The 26,525-nt window shown below is 40.8% G+C and overlaps 10 non-coding genes across 10 annotated transcripts; all 10 read left to right on the forward strand.

Annotated features, from left to right (window-relative positions):
- The first annotated feature begins 16,663 nt into the window (after positions 1-16,663).
- On the forward strand, positions 16,664-16,736 carry TRNAA-AGC. Its single transcript has one exon. It is a non-coding gene; the product is annotated as a tRNA-Ala (tRNA).
- A 222-nt stretch (positions 16,737-16,958) lies between these two features.
- On the forward strand, positions 16,959-17,045 carry TRNAY-GUA. The gene is given in 2 exon segments: positions 16,959-16,995; positions 17,010-17,045. It is a non-coding gene; the product is annotated as a tRNA-Tyr (tRNA).
- A 1,695-nt stretch (positions 17,046-18,740) lies between these two features.
- On the forward strand, positions 18,741-18,813 carry TRNAA-AGC. The gene has a single exon. It is a non-coding gene; the product is annotated as a tRNA-Ala (tRNA).
- A 222-nt stretch (positions 18,814-19,035) lies between these two features.
- Positions 19,036-19,121, forward strand: TRNAY-GUA. Its single transcript is given in 2 exon segments — positions 19,036-19,072; positions 19,087-19,121. It is a non-coding gene; the product is annotated as a tRNA-Tyr (tRNA).
- A 1,701-nt stretch (positions 19,122-20,822) lies between these two features.
- TRNAA-AGC lies at positions 20,823-20,895 on the forward strand. The gene has a single exon. It is a non-coding gene; the product is annotated as a tRNA-Ala (tRNA).
- Positions 20,896-21,117: 222 nt separating this feature from the next.
- TRNAY-GUA lies at positions 21,118-21,204 on the forward strand. The gene is given in 2 exon segments: positions 21,118-21,154; positions 21,169-21,204. It is a non-coding gene; the product is annotated as a tRNA-Tyr (tRNA).
- A 1,700-nt stretch (positions 21,205-22,904) lies between these two features.
- On the forward strand, positions 22,905-22,977 carry TRNAA-AGC. Its single transcript has one exon. It is a non-coding gene; the product is annotated as a tRNA-Ala (tRNA).
- A 222-nt stretch (positions 22,978-23,199) lies between these two features.
- On the forward strand, positions 23,200-23,286 carry TRNAY-GUA. The gene is given in 2 exon segments: positions 23,200-23,236; positions 23,251-23,286. It is a non-coding gene; the product is annotated as a tRNA-Tyr (tRNA).
- Positions 23,287-24,986: 1,700 nt separating this feature from the next.
- TRNAA-AGC lies at positions 24,987-25,059 on the forward strand. Its single transcript has one exon. It is a non-coding gene; the product is annotated as a tRNA-Ala (tRNA).
- A 221-nt stretch (positions 25,060-25,280) lies between these two features.
- On the forward strand, positions 25,281-25,367 carry TRNAY-GUA. Its single transcript is given in 2 exon segments — positions 25,281-25,317; positions 25,332-25,367. It is a non-coding gene; the product is annotated as a tRNA-Tyr (tRNA).
- Positions 25,368-26,525: the final 1,158 nt, after the last annotated feature.

A 26,525-nucleotide genomic window follows, 5' to 3' on the forward strand; every position in this document is an offset into this window, starting at 1 on the left:
AGCCTTGAAGGATGTCCAAAGATTCCTTTGGAAAAGTGCCATGTAGGAGGTCCCACTCAACCAGATAGGATTTAGATAGCACTATAGGTTCTTCTTAGTGCCCAAAATGACAAAGGACCTCAGGCCCATTCTCAACTTGAGTTGACTGAATTGATTTATGAAGGAGTCCTTCTGGATAGTCTTAGTGGAGTCCTTCCAGGTGATCTAGGTGAAGTCAAGCTACTATGTCTTCAGGCAAGGTATTAGATGTACTCTTTAGCTCTTAAAGATACCTACCTACACATAAAAATAGCAATGGCATCAAAAAGATACCTTCTGTTTACCAAATGCATGGCTCCAGTCACAACTCACATGCAACGTTTTGGTGTATAAAATTTTTCATACCTGGATCATAGGATCATATCAAGTTACTAGGATAATGGCCCTAGAGCCCTTATAAGCCTAGCCAAGTTCTACCCTTATTTCCACGATCAGCACCTATTGCCCCTGTTCAAGAAGGACACAGGTAGAGCCCCTGGAGTGAATTTACAGTTACCCATCCAATTGTCCAGACTGCATTTGAAGAGGGCCAATGAGGTGCTCTCTTTGACATGAAGTGGCAGTGTATTCCAAAGGTGTGGTAACCTCTGGGAGACAACTCTGTCCCTTCAGCAGATTCTATTAATCTCAGATACTAGGTGAAGGTCTTTAGAGCGGGTAACCCATGTACCATTTGACTTGTGGATATGCAGCATTTCCAAGACAAAGATCACCTCTGAGTAGTCTGTATGAAATAGAATAAAGTGACAGTGATTTCAGATGATCCACATAGGACAGATGCTGAAGACCTTGAATTTTCCTTGTGAGGAACCTTTGTGGTCTCTCCAGTTGCTGCAGGTGCTTGGAAAGGTACATACCAAAAGGGGTAATATGTACTCAGTTATTGGTCTGATGAGGGAAGAGTACAGGGAGGTTATAACGTCTTTTGTTTTTTTGGAGGCAATGCCCTTATGAGATGAGGAATATAGAATGCCCTTCTTACCACTGTGGAGACAAAGTGATCAAAGGTAAAGTTGCTGTCAACCTGTGTGCCCAGGTCTCTCACCACTGAGTGCATACTTAGGGTGTTGCTATTGATGTGGTAGTTAGCAGGAACATTGCTCTTACTGAAAGGGATGATAATACATTTTTTGCATTGAGTTTAAGGTCATGACTTTGGCACCAATCATTTGTTTGTGCAAGACCCTCTTGTAGGATGCTGACATCATTTGAATATTCTATGACTACTCCAAGTTTGCAGTCATCAGCAAACTTTGTCAGCCACAGACCTTTAGTTTTTGCTTGTGCTTTGGAGAAATAGATTCCAAGTACTAGATGTCCCAGGACTGATCCATGTGGAACAAAACTGGTTACAGGTCTACTGTTGGAGGTGGAGTCCCCTACTTTGACTATATGGGTTATATTAGTGAGCGAGTTATTGACCCATCTAATGATATAAGGTTTGATACCTAGCTGGGTGAGTTTGTCAGTAATGCTTGAGTGGGGGATAGTCTCAAAAGCCTTGGCTAAGTCTAGGTAGGCTGTATGCACAGATTTCCCCTTGTCCAGAGCCTTGGTAACTGTCTTGCTGAAGTCCAGCAGATTTAACAGGCATGATATCCCTTTGACAAATCCAAACTTGAGTAGGGTCAAGTGTTTGGAGATTACCTATATCTTTGTTGCTAAGGTCCAAGAAGATTCACTCCATGGCCTTGCAGATAAGGCTAGTCAGGTTAATAGGTCTATAATTCCCAGGGTCAATGAAAGCACCATCTTTGTGCAAGGGTTAACTGTGGCCATTTTCCATTCAGCTGGGACAAAGCCAGTGGTGCTTAGACTATGACTGAAAAGTGTCCTCAATGGTGTTGCTAATTCTTGTTGGAGCCCATGTAGGATGCAGCCTGGGATGTTATCAGGTCCCATAGATGCTGTGTTTTTGGCCTTAGAGAGGGCATTTGCAGCTTGCTGTTTAGAGATACAAGGTAGGGGACATGTGATAGGAATGTCATGGGGTACATGTGATGGGGACAGGGTAGTGTGGTTTTCTTAGAACCTGTCAGCTACCAGGTTAGCTATGTCCACAGGTTCAGTATATGTGGTATCATTAGCTACCAGTTTGGAACAAATCTGGGCCTATACTTTTAGGTTACGGATGTAACGAAAGAGCGCCTTATGGCTGTTGTTACTTGAGGAAGCTAGTTTGGATTCATAGTTTGCTTTGGAGGAATTCACAAGAAGTCTTATTTGGTTGTTTAAGCCATGGAGGAAGTGTTTCCAATTTACGGCTCACTCCCTCTTACTCATAGATAGCAATTAATTTCTTCCACTTATTGTAAAGCCTGTTAATGGCAGTTGTCCACCAGCAGGTTTGCTCTTCCTTGAGGAGCTTGTTTTGGTCCTATCAGGTACAGCTGAGTCAATGCAGTTATACAGGTGTTTGTATAAAGCATTGGTGTAGGACTCATCATAGTTGACAGTTCCATCAGAGAGGGGCAGGTGCAGTGAAGCTATTTATACCATCCCCTAAGAGGTTATAATCTGCTTTGGAGAAGTTTTTTAATATAGTTGCTGCTGGATGGGGCTCCTGTGTGATAGTTACTTCGAATGAGACTGATCTGTGGTCAGATCTCACCAGGGAAGATCTCACAGTGGGGGGTGCTACAGTGGTCCCCCATAGTGGTAAGTACCAGATTCAGGATGCTGGCACCGCTTGTGGGGGGGGGGGTGTGAACCAGTTGCTCCAGGGCTTTGGAGTTAACAAAGTTGAGGAATCTTTGGACAAGTAAGTTTGAGTACAACTCATTTCCCCAATCAATATATGGGTAGTTAAAGTCACCCAAAACCATGGTGTTCAGATGTATCTTGATAGACTCGAGTAGATTCAAATAGGCTGAGTGGGTGTCCTGATTCATGGAGGGGGTCCTGTAGCTGGCAATGACTTAAATAGGTGTCTTACCAACAGTTAATTGCACCTGAAGTATCTCCAGGGAATCATACTGTTTAACCAATCTGAAGGAGTATTTATCTTTAATGAATATTGATACACCACCTCTCTTAGTTTTCACGCCTTCACTTTGTTGTCTGAATGTGTGGAAGGAGGTGTAACCCGGTATGGCTGGGGTGCTCTCCATAAACTTGAACCAGGTCTCTGTGACTGCACAAATGTCTGTGTCTTCTAAGGTGAGGACTACCTCCAGCCAGTGCAGTTTCATGTTAAGACTCCTAGCATTTAGCAGCATAACCTTGAGGTTGGTTTTAGATGGAGTTTTAACATTGGGAATTTTGTCCTTGTGACACTGCCTAAAAAAGGCACTATGGGGGTGGCAAGGGCCTTAGCCAGTAGCCAAAGTCCCAGAGGTGACAGATGAAGATCATCTCTGGCAAAGCATCGAGGTCTTTCAATCATGTCATCCCAGGCTGACAGATACTGAATCCCCTTAGAACAACACCAGAAACTAAGCCATTTGCTGAAGTCAATCATTTTCTGTTTGTATTGAGGCATCATCCTAGGTGAAAGTAAAATGCCGCTTAAGGCTAGGGACATACCTGCCTGAGACACATAGTCCAAGAGCGCAGTCATGTCTCTCTTTATATAGTCCAGAGAGGTATGTCTCAAGTCGTTCACACCAACATGGACTATGACAGAATCATAACAGTACCTGTTGTTGAGAGACTTGAGTGCATGTGCAATATAGTGGATCCTGGAACCTGACAGACAGCTAGCCGTGACCTTTTCCTTTTCCATTCTGGTGAGAGGGACATCTGTGTGTCTCACTATGGAATCATCTATGACTAATATGCTTGGTTTGTGTTTTTCCTTAAGGGCTTGATAGGTGAGACACTGGTGCATGAACTATTATGTGTATTGTGTTCTGCAGAGGAAGTATTATATGTAGCATGCTTTTGTTTGTGTTTGGGAGGTCTCTGGTGTTTTAGGTATATTTCTGGTGAGGACCTCCACATATGTAGGTATGTGTGATGTGGGTTTGGGTGGAGAGTAGGAGGTGAGGTGTGCATGCTGCCAACCCGCTCATTGTCATATGTACTGGCTGGTGTGTGATGAAGCATGGATTCAAGGTTCTTAATATAGTTGTATCTCCCCCATGTTGAGTTTGTGTGGATTAAGTATAGACGGTTTTCAGTGAAGACACAGTTGCTATACTGCCTCAGGATGCCCATGTCAACCAAGCTGGCTGGATAAACTGTGAGAAATTGTCCTTCCATAGTGTTAAGTAAATTTATATGGTCAGGAAAAGAGGTCACACTTAGAAATGGCTAGTGGGTGACAGGTGTGTTGGTACCTCTGAGGCTAGGCTTAGTGTTCCACCTGACAGTAGAGCAGGGCCAGGCAAAACCTCTGGAGGACCACAAGCAAAGTGCTAAGTGAAAATTTAACAAGACATGCATTTGCGTTTATAACCACCGATGGTAATGACCGCTTCGCGGCAGTGCACAATGGTGAGCTACATGCAAACAAGTGCAAACACGGGGCTTAAATAAAAGAAGAAATAACCCTTTTAACTCAGACTATCCAATAAGGATGCCCTCTTTGAGCTCTAGTCCAGTCACCCTCGAGTAGATGGGATCCAGATAGCACTCTCCTCCCACAAGGGTGCTAAAGGGCCTTCTCCAACAAAGATGGCTTGAATTTGATGCTCAGAAGTTACCAAAAAACCCAGAAACAGCAAACCTGGAACTGGGCTATGCTATAGCTGAACAAATACAATATACAGTAAAATGTGGCAAAAAACAGTTTAGGTAATTCAAACAGACAGCAGAATGCACATACAAATTAAAAATACTGTACAATATAGGAGCAAAAATAGGCACTTATAGTTAGTTGGAAGCAACGGATGTCTCAGATCTTTCAGTATCTCAGTGAAGAGCTGGTTTTAGTGCTGAAATGATACCAAACAGTCTAGATTCAGCAAGTCTGAATCTAGCCTATACTACAAAATGCAGAAGTACTAGGAATTCAAAGTGCATAAAATCACAGTTAAAACAGCTTTTGGATGATTTTCTCCTTACATCACACACAATGGAGAAGTTACTCCTAGCAAGAAAGCACTTGCTCCAGAAGTCTCTGATCTTGGGGATCAAAGTCAACATGGCTAAGTCACAACTAGAGCCTTCTGAAAATGTATTCTTCATAGGATGCCGATTGTATACTCTAAACCAGGTAGCAAAATTACTCCAAGAAAGGATCTTGTTAATAATCAGAAAAGTCTCAAATGTTTACAAGAACACCAGCCCACTGCCACTGCTATACTGAAGGTGTTGGAACTCATGGCATCTTCCTTTCAAATTGTGCCTTATGCACATTGCAATATGCAGATCTTTCAGTGGAGTCTTCAAAACCAGTAGGATCAGACCTTGCAACCCATGGATCACAGGATAAAAATATCAAAAGCCTTCAGCAAGAGTTTACTTTGGTAGATGAACCTTCACAGTTTTTCAACAGGTATGCTCTTTGCCAGGCAATGCCTTATTGTCACTGTGAGCATGGATGCATCCATTCTGGGGTGGTGAGACATTATCAAAACAGAATGATGTAGGGAACATGGACTTTGTAAGAGGCACTATTGTACATGAATATTCTTGAGATGAGAGGCCTCCTCCTAGCATTGCAGGCATTTCAGGACTTGGCCTCTAGGAGTGCTGTAGCCATATTCTTGGACTATATGGCAGTGGTATGGTACATAAAGAAGCATGGAGGAATATGCTCTTACCTGTTGGACAGAGAAGCTATGAAGATATGGGAATGGGCCATGTTAATGCATCATTTTCTCTGAGCAATGCATATACTTGAGTTGCCTAACATTATAGCAGACAAGATGAGCAAACAGATACTGCTCCCACATGAATGGTCTCTTAAGAACAGGGTAGCATACATCATTTTTCAGAAATAGAGAAGACCCTGCTGCAATATTTCTGCTGTGTCTTATTACACTATTTATCCACTTTTCTTCATCATCATTGCTGAGCCAGGAAAGTCCCAGAGACACACATTGTCCCATGAATGGACCACAAATCTCTTGTATGCCTTTCCTGCTCTTCCGCAAATACCCTTCTTAATATTCATTGAGAAAGCCATGGAGTTTGAGGCACAGGTCATTTCCATAGCTCTGTTCTGGCCTTGCCAGGTAAGGTTCCCCTTGCTGTGGCCTCACCTCAAGAAGAAACTTTTTTGTCCTCCACAGAGCTCATCTCTCATGGAGCACTTTTCAAGTCATCCTCACTTAGACATTAATTCGCATTACTGAACTGCATGGTTTCTCCACCTCCTTTAATGGCCAGGAACCATTAATTCCCTCCAGATATTATTGACTTGATTATGTCTTCATGGTAAATGAAAAAAAAATCAATTTGGCACAAAAATGATATAATAACTACATCAGCTCCTTTTGCTACTGTTCTTACCTTTTTGACAGACCTTTTCAATAAAGGGGTAGTTATTTGTCAAAGTCCATTTGTTGGCTGTTTTTCATTTCACAATGGTTTTCAGTTCACTTCCTTCTCTTCTTATAAAACCTGCAAAACATTTTATCAAAGGCATTTTTAATAACAGATCCTAACTGGTAAAACCATCTCCTTCCTGTACTGGAAAGCTAATCAGACTACATTTGAACCAGCTGGTTCAGTACCTCTCCTTTTTTTTGTGAAAAACTGCCATATTGGTGGTTATTAATTCTGCAAGAAGGATTTCAGAGCTCCTTGCAATTTCCTTTGAATATCTGTACATTATTTTTCATCTGAACAGAGTCAGTCTTCAAACTAATTTATGCCAAAAGTGGCTATGCAGAAGAATTTGAATTCATCTCTGCATTTACCAGTCTTTTTTCCAAGAATTTCCAATAAAAGTGAATACAAATGTCTTTGTCTGGCTGTGCACAGAAAGCTAAGGTTTTACCTTGACCACACAAAAAGTTTTAGGAAAGATGAATAACTCTTTGTGAACTTTTCCTTGGCCAGAAAAGGACATAGGATTTCAAAGATTACCTTATCCAAGTAGTTATCAAATTGTTTTATACATTGTTACTCTTCTACGGGTTGAACTTTGGCCACACTACTGAAAACACACTTGAGTAGGACTCCGGTGACGTCTAATGCTTTTTTATATATAACTTTTCAGTAAATGATATAGCAACAGCTGCTGCTTGGTCATTTCTGCATACATTTGCCAAACATTACAGCCTGAGTGCTCTCTCCAGAGCTAGGACTTATTTTGATGCAACTGTTTTACAAGGCTTGTTGGCTTAGGCCACCCTAAGTCAGTTGGAGATTCAGTCCACTGGTTCCAGTGGCTAGGTGAGACTTAATTAAAATATAAGCTATGTATTTACCAGAATGCTAGATTTCTCTAACCTACATCTGGACACTGAAATCAACGTCACACCTTTCCCCCTTTAAAATTGTTTCTGTCTAAGGGATCTATAGAGAGGCAACGTTTGTCTTCTTCTATTTTAGCATCTTGTTCATGATGATGCTTTGTGATGTAAGGGTGATGTAGTCTGTCACTCAATCTGGAAAGAGCCTACACAGCTAAGGATTATGGGTAGAGAAGAAGATCAAGCTTGTGAGTAGTTTGTTGCCACAGCAATATAGGTGCCAAAGGCAACCAGTCCACTGGTTGCAATGTTGAGACAGAGACCAGAGAAATTGTGTGTTCTGGTAAGTACAAAACTTACATTTATCTGAGTGATGTAAGGGCTATGAAATGTACTGAATCATTAATAAAATACCAAATGAAACAATTTATTCATGTTTGTAATGTGAGTGCAAGCTATGAATGTGCTACAACCACCTAATTATGCCATACATGAGAGCTTGATCTGTTGGCTTTTTTATGTCAATGCAGTGAGGTTATAGCGGATGCTATTTTTCTAGTTACCCTGCATGGCAGGCCAAGTTCTCCCACCTCATATTTTCAGTGAGGTTATAATCATGCATAAGGTAAATATATCATGATGTGCACTTTCTAATCTTTATTTTTTCAGAGAAGATTTGAGGAGAAAAACAAGCTCTTTCACCAGACTAAGAAAAGCTGCTATTTGTATTTTACTTAATAGCTTTCTGTACTGTATTACACACCTTTCACTATTTTAGCTTCTTGCAATAGATTCTAACACAGACACATACTGCTTGCAAATTATGTAAGCAATCATAGTCTCAACAACTGCTGCTTAAATAACTATCAGTAGTGCATACAGTTGCAAGGATCAGTTGGCATTTACAAGCAGTGATTGCACCACTGACTGTCAGGGATGAATCAATACATTTTCTACAGTGCTGATTGCACACCTTACAGCATAGACATGGGGCACCTGCCCAGTGCCACACCTTAGTTACAACTTTGATTTCTTTGGACATGATGATTAAACTCATTCAGTTCGGACCCATTCCATTAGCTTCATAATTTATCATAATTGTAAGATGAACTGTTTAGCAGACTTAAAAACACAGAAAAAGTGGACTTTCCAGAAACACCCACTATTTGGAAGGAGAGGAGAGTGCTACGCGTGGTGGGGATACATTCTGGAAGATGATATACTTTGGGGTAAAAGTTGGTGTATGCTTCTAAAAGGTCATTTCTGAGACATTATGGGTGTCAAAAGCAGGACCAATGAAATTAAAAGATCGTTTTCTATGTTCATAATATAAGTTAGGTTTTGCACTATGTATTACAATCCCTAATCTATTTTTAGCAGATAGAGACACACATTTTATGTCTTTATAGAAAAAGATATTCATGTTAATCATTGTAGCTGTTCTTCTAGTCTTTCGGTTATTTCTGGATTGCTTCTTAATGAAAGTAGAAAGTACCACTGCACAACACTTGAGAGGGAGTGCTAAGAAAAATAAGACATATTTCTCTAGCAAAGCAGAGTTTGACTTTTTCCGACCACTACTTCTGGTTTCTTGCTGTGTTATTCTGCACTGTTCTCTTTGCTCTACTGCTAAAAAACTATATTTTATTCTGTAATGGTGAGGAGAAACTTCATTAACTAAGATTAAATCTAATCTGTTTTACGTTTGGTTAGCTAGCACTGTTCCATCAATGATAACATCATGAGAATGCTCTGCTGGTTGCTTCTTCCTTCCTTCATCATTAAACCTTGTGCTTGAAAGTTCTGTAAAATATTTTGTTTCTCCGATCTTCCTGTGACTCATAACAGCCAATAGTCTGAACAAACTGTAACAGTGTCAGCATGCTTTTTATACTATGATATTGCAAGGCTGTAGTGTGGCAGGCACTATGCCTACCCTTCAGAGAAGAACTGCCCATCTCAGCTGACTGAAAGTTGATCAGATTGCTGACTGGTGGTTCATTATGTATGTCAAGATCATTCTTCAGGGCAGTAGCAAATGGTAGTGTTGAATTTTCCCAGAATGAGAAAGATACAGTGCTCAGCAGGTGCAGGGGTCAAAGGTCTCTCCCCTTGTATGTTAAGACTTCTCTTTAAAAAAATGAGTGTCCTCATTTACTTAGCTGTCTGAGAGAATTGCTGCTGTAGGGGCAGTAAACACTGTGTGAGTGCTTATAAGGAAGGCTGTTCTTATCTGGTTCAGTGTGTTAATGTGAAAGCAGCTCAGCTGTGTAGTTTAGTGATTGCATAAAATAATGTGTGAACTTTCTTTATGTGAGCGTATAATACCCCTACCCCATGTTTAAAAATGGAAAAAAGGGTTTGTGGATGGATGAATGACACAGTCACCAATTCTATTTTTGCCTTTATTATAATTATTGGGGATGTGGTTTATATTTCAAGAGATTCTTGGCAAACTTACTAATATCATGGAATGCATATGCTGTTCATTTATTGATTTACTTGGTAAGCTCCTGAAGTTTTTTCTCTGTCTCTCTCTCTCTTTGTGAAATTCTCAAAGTAATATTTATGTTTAATAAAAACAAATGACTATAAAAATTTTTATTTCACCAAATAAATATAAAAACAACTGGTAAGCGCTTTCATTCCCTTCATGGAACTTCATCAGGAAAGGAAAGCGCTTACCATTTGTTTTTATATTTATTTGGTGAAATAAAGGTTGAAGGTTGGACGTTGAGCTGGCACCTCAGCGTTCGTGAAAATCTACTGCCAATCATTAGCGGACCAGAATTCCGCTGTGGCGACCCCTAACCGGGAAAAGCCAAAAGACAAACAACATAGTCGTTTGTTTTTATTATTTTCTTTTTACGGCTGTACAGTTTCATATCCGCAGTGGTGGTGCTGCGGTAGCATTGTCGCCTCAGAGTAAGACGCTGTCCGGTTCGACTCTCAGTTAGAGCATCTTCTGCGTGGAGACATACATGAATGGGCCTTCCTTCGTTGAAGGTTGTGTGTCAGGGCTGACAATGCGGTATGTAAAACTCAACTGCCAATCATTAGCGGACCAAAGTTCCGCTGTGGCAACCCCAACTGGGAAAAGCTGAAAGACACAACAACAACAGTTTCTTTGTTGAAGAGCTTTGTGTTATGCTAATATTTATGTTTATTTTTCTTGCGGATGTTGATCGAGTTTTCAACCTGTTCCCATCTATATTCCTGTTGTAAAACAAAACAGAAAGTGAGGAGAGTCCATCATATGTGCAAATGGAATGCTTACTTGCATATATTCAGAGTCAGCTGCTGTGTTTATTTACAGTTTCAATTTTATGTGCATATATTTTTTTCAAATAGAAATCAGTCCTGATTAACTGAGGGCAAGTACAGGTCTAATCCATTACTATATTTGTATATGTCTCTGTACATGAAATGATCTAAACAAAATAAAATTGACAGTAAAAAAATCTGAACTGGAAATGATTGACAAAATTGAAGTTATACCAGGGAAGTGTGTATGCCCTTTCCCCACTGTTGTGCCACTTTAGAGCTGGTATATAATTATAATCAGCAGTTGATGTGGGGGATATGGGGGCTTGCTCCCCTTCAAAACATGGAAAATATGGTTCTATTTTGTCAGATTTTTAATGTTTTTTTTATGTGGTTAGATTATGCCACTTTTTTAATGTTTTTGCAGGGGGCAAACCCTCACCTGCACCCCCACACCCCCTACTTATTATATATACCAACTCTGAGTTTGCACAACAGTGGGGAAAGGGCATAAACCTTCCACTACTATAACTTCAATTTTGTCATATCTTTCACTTTATATATTTTCCATTTTAGATATTTTTCTGTCAATCTTTTTACTGTTGTTCTTATGTTATTCTGATAATTTCAGATACACCCATATACATGTATTTACCAACTCTGCATGACAATTTATTCTAATACTTTTTACCCTCCCCTTACAAGTGATCATGAATTTAGACAATTTCTATCCTTTCTTTATCTCATGTAACTTTTATTTAAAATCCAAGTCTTCATTCTGTCAGTCAAATGTCCAATACCTTTGGTCTCAAATGCTGTCCTTCTACAGCTCCATGGTGTAGAGGCATGGGACGGTAACTACCATCCATCTAACCTAAGTTCAGCTAGCAGCTCAGTAACAGGAGTAGCCAGGAAGGGTTGGGAAGGAGCAACTTTTTGCTGATTCACCCTCATCCACTCTAAGAGGGAGTTTTTTTTTACCCATGATTGGATATCCACAATGATAGGGAGAGTGTTGTAATTATGATGAAGCAGGTTGCAGTAAGCATTTCAGCATTGAAGGGGGAGTGCAGATAATTCCTGTTATATACTATGATGAGTGCAACATCAACAGCTCTAACCACTTAGAACATACAGAAAATCTCCCTTATGTTCAGGAAAGTATGGGCAGGATTTAATTAACCCTACACGACTTTCTGAAACCTTGTTTGCACTGTGGCACAATGAGTACACAATAGTGAGCCAGTTTGTATTCAGTAAGTGGCTCTGCGCAATGTGTAGAGCTATACAAACACAGTAAACCTCAGGGCATACTAATTACTGGATAAACAGCTGAATTGCATGCTAATGAACAAATTCAAGATGGTGGAGCTATTCAACAAGATATAAAGCAATTATGTGCACTTAGTGTAGCATTTTGCCTTGTATTCTAAAACCTATTGGAATACAGCCATGGAAACTGCACTAGAGAGAAAGAATGTTAGCGGCTGCTGCTACTGTTCAGCATGATGTGCAACAGGCTCAAGTCTATGCTGTTGCTTACGTAAAAACTGGCAAAAACACAAAGAAAGAAGCAGCGAGGACACAAAAAACACTGTTTATTCCAAATAAACAGTGTTTTTTGTGTCCTCGCTGCTTCCTTCTTTGTGTCTATGCTGTTGCTTAGACATCTGACAACAAGGAGAAGGGCATATAGACCCTGTTTTACTTTTTATGGTCTGCATGAGTTGGAAATAGTAGACTGCTACAGAGTGGATAGAGACACACTCCAGGAACTATGCAATGTCTGTCATCCTCACCTGAGAGGAAGAGCAAACCAAGGCGAAACAATACCTGTGGAGACCAAATCATGTGTAGCATTTAGAATATTAGTTGCAGGAACCTTTCAGTGTCCCACAGGGGACATGCTGGACGTGTCACAGGTATCAGCATCCAGGATCCTAAATCAATTCCTTAATGATATGCTATAGTTTACTGTGGCTATATATATATATTTATATATATATATATATATATATATATATATATATATATATATATATATATATATATATATATTTCCCTGAGGATAGAGCTAGAACTATGCAGGAGTTCTACCTGACAACACACTTGTCTGAAGTCTTGTGTGCCATAGACTGCATGCACATTGAGATCAAAGCACCACCTGGGGGACAGAGGAGGTTTTACATCAGCAGAAAAGGGATCCACTCCATTAACTGCCAGATCATATGTAATGCTTGGGGAATTATCCTGAATGTGTGTGCTGGCAGCTCCATCAGTTATCATGACTGACATATCCAGCATACCTCACAGCTCTACCAGAGGTTTTCCAGAGGTGATGTGCTACAAGGCCACTTACTTTGAGATGCAGGATATACACTTAAACCATGTCTGATGATGCCCATTAAAAATGCACAACACCTACAGAGGAACACTATAATGAACCGCACACTCAAACAAGAATTATCATACAGCATGTGTTTGGGCTGTTGAAGTTGTGACAGCCCTCCTCTGGGCCATTAATCAAGTAGCCTCAATCTACATCAATGACACAGGTAGGTGAAGTACACTTAGAACAAAAATGGATATGCACAGTATTTTCAGATTTCGGATGCAACTGTCTGCACCAAGCACAATTTCCCTTAAGAGCACACAGGGAACACACTCCAATCCTGGAGTTGGGTTTTCTTCTCCAGGTCCCAAATAAGACTCCACTTTTCTCTCTGCAGAAACCAGTGCTGTTTTCCCTGTTCCAAGTAGTTGACACACACACTCTTTAAGATTTGATTTTCACATGCACACACCTGGGAAAGGCTGGCACAGATTTATCAGCTATTACCCCCTCTGCCCAGACTATTAGGTAGATTCACTGCCACCAGCCAGATACTTTAAGGTTCTTACCAGGATACCCAATTACTTAGTAAAATTAATACTTATACAAATGCTAGTATTAACCAAGTGCAAGACTTTCTGGAGTATGAAGCCCACAGTGCCACCAAATAAATGCAATTACTCTCAAATGTTAAGTTATTTTCTAAAAAAAAAAAACAGCCACAATTAAAGGTTTAGATGTACTCAATAATAAATAATAAAATAGGAAACATGAAAATACTGAATATCTGTTTACAATATGCACCAGAGTTTCAATTCACATGAGACGTAAAAAATAACACAGATGGAAAGACGCAAACAGATACAGAAAAAACAATACTTTTAGCTAATCTCACTATTTTCCTAACTGACTGAAGAATTACAATTCCCTGGTTATGCACTAAAGCAAGGCAAGATGAAGTGGGCGAGTGGTCTTGTCAGTTCCAAAACAGAGTGCTGACTGCCACTATCACATCTCTCAATAATATCTAAAATAATTTCAGTGCTAGCTATAGAACGACATCACATCTGGTCTCATGATTCTGTGGTTCCTACACTACTGCCCTGACTAGAAGCTGAACGAGAATCTAGCACAGATGTGTCACAGTACACACCTAGAGCTTTACTAAGGAAACAATTCCAGCACTTTTATCCTTCTTGTAGAAACTAACCAGCCATTCTCTGGAACCTCAGGGTAGAAATTAGTTCCCACCAAGCACAAAAACAGCAAGATCCCAGAGATCCCAGAGATTGCATCTCTGGCTGCATTCAGTCCTGTGAGATAAAATCTTTATGGCCTAAACCAAGTCATTTAAGCTATTTTTCTTAAGGTAAGCTGGCCTGAGCTTAACCCCTTCCCTTCTAGCATCTTTTGTTAACATATATACATTTTAGCAGTTACCACAGTACAGTCTGACATGCATGTATATTTCTTTTCTGTCCAGCAGGACCCACTGTTGATACATTTTAACATTATCAGCTTTACAAAAACATTTTTAACACAAGCATCTGTACAAATCAGTTTGATATGCAAATGACATAACATTCTTTACAAAATTCCAGCTAGCTATGCTGGCATATATTACACATATCCTGCCCTACTCTCTCTGGCATAGCTTTCACTATCTCACATCATCACAGAAGTCACAGATTCTAAGCCTAGATACATGGGGAGGGGCTCTGCAGTATGATCCTAGTATTTGTGCTGAAATTATCACAGTCTGTGCTATTCTACACAATATCCTGTGAAAACAGATGCAGCAGGAACATTAATGGCTAGGAGCAAACATTTCAGGACCACTGGCAAGGTCAACAGATCCATATATAGGTGAAGATTTAGATTGGGGAACCCCCAGGTGCTGTGGATGTAGGTAGATATAGGCATGCACAATATGTCCTCTCCCTGGCCAAAAGGCAACAGATAGAACACATGCTGACCATGTAAGGGGTACACCTTTAATCCTGTGCACATACATACAGTAAAATGTATGCAAGGCAATGATCAAAAGCATTACTTCCTCATGTAACGTCTGTGTAATGCTAGCATCAGACAGAGTCAACCCCGAATTATAACAGTTGTTACTCAAGGTAAGTGTTGAACCTGTAATAGAAAAATAAATGTATATGAACATGAATGAATGGCAGATACCTGTCTAACTGGTACTTGTAAATGTAGCCAAGTAGAATGTATGTAAGTTGTCCAGCAATGCCATCAATATCAGACATGACAAACATCTGTAACACATATTTATGCAGTTTACCAAATAACCTGACCCATTCAACTGAAATCCCCACTATAAAAAAAGCATTCCAAAAGTGTACTTATTCCTTCACTCCCGCAAGAGGAGGAATAAGCATAATTGACAACAACCTCCTCCCCTTGAAGTTCCCTAGCTACATGGTTACCTTTCAGTGTGGATTAAGCCCTCTGAGCACTCTGAAAATGCAAATGAGCTGTAAACGCCTTAGAATTGCTGAATTCCAAACTTTTGACTGCATGCAGCAGATGTAAGTGTAGTGTAGCCTCTATACAATTAAGTGCTAATGGCTTGCAACTGTGAAAGATTACTCTGACTTAAGCAAAGCACAGTAGTACAAAGAGACCCTTCACTGACATTGATGTGTCAGTGAGGATACACTTACAAAGTGTGGGACTAATTGCAGTGAGCATTTAAACAAAAACAAACACCCAACATGTATATTCTTGAGAATGATGGAGAGAGAAAACAGAGGCACACTGCATAGAAGAAAGTATGAGAGAACTTCAGTACATTTTAGAAGACAGCAAAGGGACACAGGAAAAAAAGAGGTGTATGAGAGTGACAGAAAGAGACAAAAGTGGTTGGAGAAATGAACATATAAGAAAGAGGTGAAAATGAGCAAGAGCATAGGACGTTCTGTATCAGAAGAGAGAGAGACAAAGAGAGAGAGTGGTGTACTAGAAGAATGGAGTTTCTGGGGGAAAGCTGAAGTACCAGCAAGCTGGAGACCATCAAAAGAGCTGCCTGGAAGGAATTTATGGAAGAGACAAGAACTGGAAATGTGCAAAAGCTGTGATTATGAAGGCACTGATGGATAAGTGAAGCCGCATAAGAAAAATAGATTGGAAAGCAATTAGGAAGCCGGCAACAGTTACTATCCATACACAGGCCTAAGAAGCTCAGAAGGAGAATGACAAGTACTCACTTAGAAAAGCCCAGTTAGATCACTACCTAAGAAGAGAGCCACTGTAGTGCAGAGTCCAAATACAGACTTGAGTTAGTAAAGGAGACACAGAGTAGATTAGAAAGAAGAAGTATATAATGTAAAGGACAATGGTTTAAATATGAGAGAGAGAGAGAGAGAGAGAGAGAGAGAGAGAGAGAGAGAGAGAGAGAGAGAGAGAGAGAGAGAGAGTCACAGCCTAGCCTGATTCATGACATCCTTCGGTGAGTCCCAGATAAGTGTCACAACGTAGCCTAATTCATGACATCCTCCGATGAGTCCCAGATCAGATGTGCGTGGATTTCATTCTTGGAAGCTTTCATTTGTAATCTGTCCGGTTGTCAATTAGATTACGCATTTATGCATGTGATGTTGATTCGTGTTGATTTGAAATGTCTAACCCCCTCATTGAAAAGTTGTCCATGTTAGTTGTCTCTATGCACAGAAAGGAGCTGGAGAGGAAAGAAAACCTGTCGGCAGGGGAATTAGCTCAAATGGTAGAGCGCTCGCTTAGCATGCGAGAGGTAGCGGGATCGATGCCCGCATTCTCCATGCTTTTTAGTGCAGAGTGCAATTCTGGATTGAGTAATGGAGTCAGGAAAAAAGTAGCAAAGGGTGTTCTCGAGCCAAATGCAGTCCAAAATGTGGATGAGTATATTAGCATGCAGAAACAGTAATGCGACAGCAGGAGCATTGAGTTTATTATTCTTTTGATAACTGGAGATCTGAGTTATAATGTGCACAATAATGTAAATCTAACAGAGCCATGCTATCCCTTCGATAGCTCAGCTGGTAGAGCGGAGGACTGTAGTGATTGTCCAAGTCATCCTTAGGTCGCTGGTTCAATTCCGGCTCGAAGGAAGATGCCTTTTAATCCTAGATTGAAACATAAGCCTAGTTATATCAACCGGTTCTCTCAGAAATGTAAGATTGTTCTTCATTTTGTATGTTGCACCTCCTGTACATTCTTTAACTTCTCTCCTGTGGAAAAAACATCAGATGACAAAAGTAGTTGGTACTTTTTTTGGTAGACTGCAGTGGCAGTATGAAGAAGTGATCTCTTTTATGCATACAGTACTTTTGCTCTTCTCTGCTTGGTGTGCAGTGTCTGTATCTCAACACCTTTTGACCTCTTGACCACAAACACAGTAACCCTTCAGATTTTTCAGTAGCACTATTTCTCAGCAGTTATTTGTTCTACACTGATTTCTGTCATTGCTGTCTGTGTACTGGGTTACAATCAGCTCTGTGCGCCACTGATTTCAAGTGCCTGGAAATAGGTCCATGCAATCTTGTGTTAGTGACTGCGTGTTCTTAATAGCAATTAAATGAATTTTGGATAAAGGATGAGACATATCCAAACTAAAAGCTGGATGAGGTATCAGCAGACCTTTTCTGAGGTGGGGACACTGACAGAAGGCTTGAGGCTCCATAGTGGAATGATGAGATCTTATGTGTGGCACAGATTAAGTGGTCAATGAAATGCAAGTCCTTTACTACTGGCTATAGAAGTGGGGAATCTACAGAAGTGCTTTACAGCTATCTGGAGAGATGTGATAGTGAACAAGATAGAGCATGAGAATGATGGAGAGAGAAAACAGAGGCACACTGCATAGAAGAAAGTATGAGAGAACTTCAGTACATTTTAGAAGACAGCAAAGGGACACAGGAAAAAAAGAGGTGTATGAGAGTGACAGAAAGAGACAAAAGTGGTTGGAGAAATGAACATATAAGAAAGAGGTGAAAATGAGCAAGAGCATAGGACGTTCTGTATCAGAAGAGAGAGAGACAAAGAGAGAGAGTGGTGTACTAGAAGAATGGAGTTTCTGGGGGAAAGCTGAAGTACCAGCAAGCTGGAGACCATCAAAAGAGCTGCCTGGAAGGAATTTATGGAAGAGACAAGAACTGGAAATGTGCAAAAGCTGTGATTATGAAGGCACTGATGGATAAGTGAAGCCGCATAAGAAAAATAGATTGGAAAGCAATTAGGAAGCCGGCAACAGTTACTATCCATACACAGGCCTAAGAAGCTCAGAAGGAGAATGACAAGTACTCACTTAGAAAAGCCCAGTTAGATCACTACCTAAGAAGAGAGCCACTGTAGTGCAGAGTCCAAATACAGACTTGAGTTAGTAAAGGAGACACAGAGTAGATTAGAAAGAAGAAGTATATAATGTAAAGGACAATGGTTTAAATATGAGAGAGAGAGAGAGAGAGAGAGAGAGAGAGAGAGAGAGAGAGAGAGAGAGAGAGAGAGAGAGAGAGAGAGTCACAGCCTAGCCTGATTCATGACATCCTTTGGTGAGTCCCAGATAAGTGTCACAACGTAGCCTAATTCATGACATCCTCCGATGAGTCCCAGATCAGATGTGCGTGGATTTCATTCTTGGAAGCTTTCATTTGTAATCTGTCCGGTTGTCAATTAGATTACGCATTTATGCATGTGATGTTGATTCGTGTTGATTTGAAATGTCTAACCCCCTCATTGAAAAGTTGTCCATGTTAGTTGTCTCTATGCACAGAAAGGAGCTGGAGAGGAAAGAAAACCTGTCGGCAGGGGAATTAGCTCAAATGGTAGAGCGCTCGCTTAGCATGCGAGAGGTAGCGGGATCGATGCCCGCATTCTCCATGCTTTTTAGTGCAGAGTGCAATTCTGGATTGAGTAATGGAGTCAGGAAAAAAGTAGCAAAGGGTGTTCTCGAGCCAAATGCAGTCCAAAATGTGGATGAGTATATTAGCATGCAGAAACAGTAATGCGACAGCAGGAGCATTGAGTTTATTATTCTTTTGATAACTGGAGATCTGAGTTATAATGTGCACAATAATGTAAATCTAACAGAGCCATGCTATCCCTTCGATAGCTCAGCTGGTAGAGCGGAGGACTGTAGTGATTGTCCAAGTCATCCTTAGGTCGCTGGTTCAATTCGGCTCGAAGGAAGATGCCTTTTAATCCTAGATTGAAACATAAGCCTAGTTATATCAACCGGTTCTCTCAGAAATGTAAGATTGTTCTTCATTTTGTATGTTGCACCTCCTGTACATTCTTTAACTTCTCTCCTGTGGAAAAAACATCAGATGACAAAAGTAGTTGGTACTTTTTTTGGTAGACTGCAGTGGCAGTATGAAGAAGTGATCTCTTTTATGCATACAGTACTTTTGCTCTTCTCTGCTTGGTGTGCAGTGTCTGTATCTCAACACCTTTTGACCTCTTGACCACAAACACAGTAACCCTTCAGATTTTTCAGTAGCACTATTTCTCAGCAGTTATTTGTTCTACACTGATTTCTGTCATTGCTGTCTGTGTACTGGGTTACAATCAGCTCTGTGCGCCACTGATTTCAAGTGCCTGGAAATAGGTCCATGCAATCTTGTGTTAGTGACTGCGTGTTCTTAATAGCAATTAAATGAATTTTGGATAAAGGATGAGACATATCCAAACTAAAAGCTGGATGAGGTATCAGCAGACCTTTTCTGAGGTGGGGACACTGACAGAAGGCTTGAGGCTCCATAGTGGAATGATGAGATCTTATGTGTGGCACAGATTAAGTGGTCAATGAAATGCAAGTCCTTTACTACTGGCTATAGAAGTGGGGAATCTACAGAAGTGCTTTACAGCTATCTGGAGAGATGTGATAGTGAACAAGATAGAGCATGAGAATGATGGAGAGAGAAAACAGAGGCACACTGCATAGAAGAAAGTATGAGAGAACTTCAGTACATTTTAGAAGACAGCAAAGGGACACAGGAAAAAAAGAGGTGTATGAGAGTGACAGAAAGAGACAAAAGTGGTTGGAGAAATGAACATATAAGAAAGAGGTGAAAATGAGCAAGAGCATAGGACGTTCTGTATCAGAAGAGAGAGAGACAAAGAGAGAGAGTGGTGTACTAGAAGAATGGAGTTTCTGGGGGAAAGCTGAAGTACCAGCAAGCTGGAGACCATCAAAAGAGCTGCCTGGAAGGAATTTATGGAAGAGACAAGAACTGGAAATGTGCAAAAGCTGTGATTATGAAGGCACTGATGGATAAGTGAAGCCGCATAAGAAAAATAGATTGGAAAGCAATTAGGAAGCCGGCAACAGTTACTATCCATACACAGGCCTAAGAAGCTCAGAAGGAGAATGACAAGTACTCACTTAGAAAAGCCCAGTTAGATCACTACCTAAGAAGAGAGCCACTGTAGTGCAGAGTCCAAATACAGACTTGAGTTAGTAAAGGAGACACAGAGTAGATTAGAAAGAAGAAGTATATAATGTAAAGGACAATGGTTTAAATATGAGAGAGAGAGAGAGAGAGAGAGAGAGAGAGAGAGAGAGAGAGAGAGAGAGAGAGAGAGAGAGAGAGAGAGAGAGAGTCACAGCCTAGCCTGATTCATGACATCCTTTGGTGAGTCCCAGATAAGTGTCACAACGTAGCCTAATTCATGACATCCTCCGATGAGTCCCAGATCAGATGTGCGTGGATTTCATTCTTGGAAGCTTTCATTTGTAATCTGTCCGGTTGTCAATTAGATTACGCATTTATGCATGTGATGTTGATTCGTGTTGATTTGAAATGTCTAACCCCCTCATTGAAAAGTTGTCCATGTTAGTTGTCTCTATGCACAGAAAGGAGCTGGAGAGGAAAGAAAACCTGTCGGCAGGGGAATTAGCTCAAATGGTAGAGCGCTCGCTTAGCATGCGAGAGGTAGCGGGATCGATGCCCGCATTCTCCATGCTTTTTAGTGCAGAGTGCAATTCTGGATTGAGTAATGGAGTCAGGAAAAAAGTAGCAAAGGGTGTTCTCGAGCCAAATGCAGTCCAAAATGTGGATGAGTATATTAGCATGCAGAAACAGTAATGCGACAGCAGGAGCATTGAGTTTATTATTCTTTTGATAACTGGAGATCTGAGTTATAATGTGCACAATAATGTAAATCTAACAGAGCCATGCTATCCCTTCGATAGCTCAGCTGGTAGAGCGGAGGACTGTAGTGATTGTCCAAGTCATCCTTAGGTCGCTGGTTCAATTCCGGCTCGAAGGAAGATGCCTTTTAATCCTAGATTGAAACATAAGCCTAGTTATATCAACCGGTTCTCTCAGAAATGTAAGATTGTTCTTCATTTTGTATGTTGCACCTCCTGTACATTCTTTAACTTCTCTCCTGTGGAAAAAACATCAGATGACAAAAGTAGTTGGTACTTTTTTTGGTAGACTGCAGTGGCAGTATGAAGAAGTGATCTCTTTTATGCATACAGTACTTTTGCTCTTCTCTGCTTGGTGTGCAGTGTCTGTATCTCAACACCTTTTGACCTCTTGACCACAAACACAGTAACCCTTCAGATTTTTCAGTAGCACTATTTCTCAGCAGTTATTTGTTCTACACTGATTTCTGTCATTGCTGTCTGTGTACTGGGTTACAATCAGCTCTGTGCGCCACTGATTTCAAGTGCCTGGAAATAGGTCCATGCAATCTTGTGTTAGTGACTGCGTGTTCTTAATAGCAATTAAATGAATTTTGGATAAAGGATGAGACATATCCAAACTAAAAGCTGGATGAGGTATCAGCAGACCTTTTCTGAGGTGGGGACACTGACAGAAGGCTTGAGGCTCCATAGTGGAATGATGAGATCTTATGTGTGGCACAGATTAAGTGGTCAATGAAATGCAAGTCCTTTACTACTGGCTATAGAAGTGGGGAATCTACAGAAGTGCTTTACAGCTATCTGGAGAGATGTGATAGTGAACAAGATAGAGCATGAGAATGATGGAGAGAGAAAACAGAGGCACACTGCATAGAAGAAAGTATGAGAGAACTTCAGTACATTTTAGAAGACAGCAAAGGGACACAGGAAAAAAAGAGGTGTATGAGAGTGACAGAAAGAGACAAAAGTGGTTGGAGAAATGAACATATAAGAAAGAGGTGAAAATGAGCAAGAGCATAGGACGTTCTGTATCAGAAGAGAGAGAGACAAAGAGAGAGAGTGGTGTACTAGAAGAATGGAGTTTCTGGGGAAAGCTGAAGTACCAGCAAGCTGGAGACCATCAAAAGAGCTGCCTGGAAGGAATTTATGGAAGAGACAAGAACTGGAAATGTGCAAAAGCTGTGATTATGAAGGCACTGATGGATAAGTGAAGCCGCATAAGAAAAATAGATTGGAAAGCAATTAGGAAGCCGGCAACAGTTACTATCCATACACAGGCCTAAGAAGCTCAGAAGGAGAATGACAAGTACTCACTTAGAAAAGCCCAGTTAGATCACTACCTAAGAAGAGAGCCACTGTAGTGCAGAGTCCAAATACAGACTTGAGTTAGTAAAGGAGACACAGAGTAGATTAGAAAGAAGAAGTATATAATGTAAAGGACAATGGTTTAAATATGAGAGAGAGAGAGAGAGAGAGAGAGAGAGAGAGAGAGAGAGAGAGAGAGAGAGAGAGAGAGAGAGAGAGAGAGAGAGTCACAGCCTAGCCTGATTCATGACATCCTTCGGTGAGTCCCAGATAAGTGTCACAACGTAGCCTAATTCATGACATCCTCCGATGAGTCCCAGATCAGATGTGCGTGGATTTCATTCTTGGAAGCTTTCATTTGTAATCTGTCCGGTTGTCAATTAGATTACGCATTTATGCATGTGATGTTGATTCGTGTTGATTTGAAATGTCTAACCCCCTCATTGAAAAGTTGTCCATGTTAGTTGTCTCTATGCACAGAAAGGAGCTGGAGAGGAAAGAAAACCTGTCGGCAGGGGAATTAGCTCAAATGGTAGAGCGCTCGCTTAGCATGCGAGAGGTAGCGGGATCGATGCCCGCATTCTCCATGCTTTTTAGTGCAGAGTGCAATTCTGGATTGAGTAATGGAGTCAGGAAAAAAGTAGCAAAGGGTGTTCTCGAGCCAAATGCAGTCCAAAATGTGGATGAGTATATTAGCATGCAGAAACAGTAATGCGACAGCAGGAGCATTGAGTTTATTATTCTTTTGATAACTGGAGATCTGAGTTATAATGTGCACAATAATGTAAATCTAACAGAGCCATGCTATCCCTTCGATAGCTCAGCTGGTAGAGCGGAGGACTGTAGTGATTGTCCAAGTCATCCTTAGGTCGCTGGTTCAATTCCGGCTCGAAGGAAGATGCCTTTTAATCCTAGATTGAAACATAAGCCTAGTTATATCAACCGGTTCTCTCAGAAATGTAAGATTGTTCTTCATTTTGTATGTTGCACCTCCTGTACATTCTTTAACTTCTCTCCTGTGGAAAAAACATCAGATGACAAAAGTAGTTGGTACTTTTTTTGGTAGACTGCAGTGGCAGTATGAAGAAGTGATCTCTTTTATGCATACAGTACTTTTGCTCTTCTCTGCTTGGTGTGCAGTGTCTGTATCTCAACACCTTTTGACCTCTTGACCACAAACACAGTAACCCTTCAGATTTTTCAGTAGCACTATTTCTCAGCAGTTATTTGTTCTACACTGATTTCTGTCATTGCTGTCTGTGTACTGGGTTACAATCAGCTCTGTCTGTGCGCCACTGATTTCAAGTGCCTGGAAATAGGTCCATGCAATCTTGTGTTAGTGACTGCGTGTTCTTAATAGCAATTAAATGAATTTTGGATAAAGGATGAGACATATCCAAACTAAAAGCTGGATGAGGTATCAGCAGACCTTTTCTGAGGTGGGGACACTGACAGAAGGCTTGAGGCTCCATAGTGGAATGATGAGATCTTATGTGTGGCACAGATTAAGTGGTCAATGAAATGCAAGTCCTTTACTACTGGCTATAGAAGTGGGGAATCTACAGAAGTGCTTTACAGCTATCTGGAGAGATGTGATAGTGAACAAGATAGAGCATGAGAATGATGGAGAGAGAAAACAGAGGCACACTGCATAGAAGAAAGTATGAGAGAACTTCAGTACATTTTAGAAGACAGCAAAGGGACACAGGAAAAAAAGAGGTGTATGAGAGTGACAGAAAGAGACAAAAGTGGTTGGAGAAATGAACATATAAGAAAGAGGTGAAAATGAGCAAGAGCATAGGACGTTCTGTATCAGAAGAGAGAGAGACAAAGAGAGAGAGTGGTGTACTAGAAGAATGGAGTTTCTGGGGAAAGCTGAAGTACCAGCAAGCTGGAGACCATCAAAAGAGCTGCCTGGAAGGAATTTATGGAAGAGACAAGAACTGGAAATGTGCAAAAGCTGTGATTATGAAGGCACTGATGGATAAGTGAAGCCGCATAAGAAAAATAGATTGGAAAGCAATTAGGAAGCCGGCAACAGTTACTATCCATACACAGGCCTAAGAAGCTCAGAAGGAGAATGACAAGTACTCACTTAGAAAAGCCCAGTTAGATCACTACCTAAGAAGAGAGCCACTGTAGTGCAGAGTCCAAATACAGACTTGAGTTAGTAAAGGAGACACAGAGTAGATTAGAAAGAAGAAGTATATAATGTAAAGGACAATGGTTTAAATATGAGAGAGAGAGAGAGAGAGAGAGAGAGAGAGAGAGAGAGAGAGAGAGAGAGAGAGAGAGAGAGAGAGAGAGAGTCACAGCCTAGCCTGATTCATGACATCCTTTGGTGAGTCCCAGATAAGTGTCACAACGTAGCCTAATTCATGACATCCTCCGATGAGTCCCAGATCAGATGTGCGTGGATTTCATTCTTGGAAGCTTTCATTTGTAATCTGTCCGGTTGTCAATTAGATTACGCATTTATGCATGTGATGTTGATTCGTGTTGATTTGAAATGTCTAACCCCCTCATTGAAAAGTTGTCCATGTTAGTTGTCTCTATGCACAGAAAGGAGCTGGAGAGGAAAGAAAACCTGTCGGCAGGGGAATTAGCTCAAATGGTAGAGCGCTCGCTTAGCATGCGAGAGGTAGCGGGATCGATGCCCGCATTCTCCATGCTTTTTAGTGCAGAGTGCAATTCTGGATTGAGTAATGGAGTCAGGAAAAAGTAGCAAAGGGTGTTCTCGAGCCAAATGCAGTCCAAAATGTGGATGAGTATATTAGCATGCAGAAACAGTAATGCGACAGCAGGAGCATTGAGTTTATTATTCTTTTGATAACTGGAGATCTGAGTTATAATGTGCACAATAATGTAAATCTAACAGAGCCATGCTATCCCTTCGATAGCTCAGCTGGTAGAGCGGAGGACTGTAGTGATTGTCCAAGTCATCCTTAGGTCGCTGGTTCAATTCCGGCTCGAAGGAAGATGCCTTTTAATCCTAGATTGAAACATAAGCCTAGTTATATCAACCGGTTCTCTCAGAAATGTAAGATTGTTCTTCATTTTGTATGTTGCACCTCCTGTACATTCTTTAACTTCTCTCCTGTGGAAAAAACATCAGATGACAAAAGTAGTTGGTACTTTTTTTGGTAGACTGCAGTGGCAGTATGAAGAAGTGATCTCTTTTATGCATACAGTACTTTTGCTCTTCTCTGCTTGGTGTGCAGTGTCTGTATCTCAACACCTTTTGACCTCTTGACCACAAACACAGTAACCCTTCAGATTTTTCAGTAGCACTATTTCTCAGCAGTTATTTGTTCTACACTGATTTCTGTCATTGCTGTCTGTGTACTGGGTTACAATCAGCTCTGTGCGCCACTGATTTCAAGTGCCTGGAAATAGGTCCATGCAATCTTGTGTTAGTGACTGCGTGTTCTTAATAGCAATTAAATGAATTTTGGATAAAGGATGAGACATATCCAAACTAAAAGCTGGATGAGGTATCAGCAGACCTTTTCTGAGGTGGGGACACTGACAGAAGGCTTGAGGCTCCATAGTGGAATGATGAGATCTTATGTGTGGCACAGATTAAGTGGTCAATGAAATGCAAGTCCTTTACTACTGGCTATAGAAGTGGGGAATCTACAGAAGTGCTTTACAGCTATCTGGAGAGATGTGATAGTGAACAAGATAGAGCATGAGAATGATGGAGAGAGAAAACAGAGGCACACTGCATAGAAGAAAGTATGAGAGAACTTCAGTACATTTTAGAAGACAGCAAAGGGACACAGGAAAAAAAGAGGTGTATGAGAGTGACAGAAAGAGACAAAAGTGGTTGGAGAAATGAACATATAAGAAAGAGGTGAAAATGAGCAAGAGCATAGGACGTTCTGTATCAGAAGAGAGAGAGACAAAGAGAGAGAGTGGTGTACTAGAAGAATGGAGTTTCTGGGGAAAGCTGAAGTACCAGCAAGCTGGAGACCATCAAAAGAGCTGCCTGGAAGGAATTTATGGAAGAGACAAGAACTGGAAATGTGCAAAAGCTGTGATTATGAAGGCACTGATGGATAAGTGAAGCCGCATAAGAAAAATAGATTGGAAAGCAATTAGGAAGCCGGCAACAGTTACTATCCATACACAG

This window comes from Protopterus annectens, chromosome 3.part1, assembly GCF_019279795.1.
Source record: "Protopterus annectens isolate FY-2018-M chromosome 3.part1, PAN1.0, whole genome shotgun sequence".
Lineage (NCBI taxonomy): Eukaryota > Metazoa > Chordata > Ceratodontiformes > Protopteridae > Protopterus > Protopterus annectens.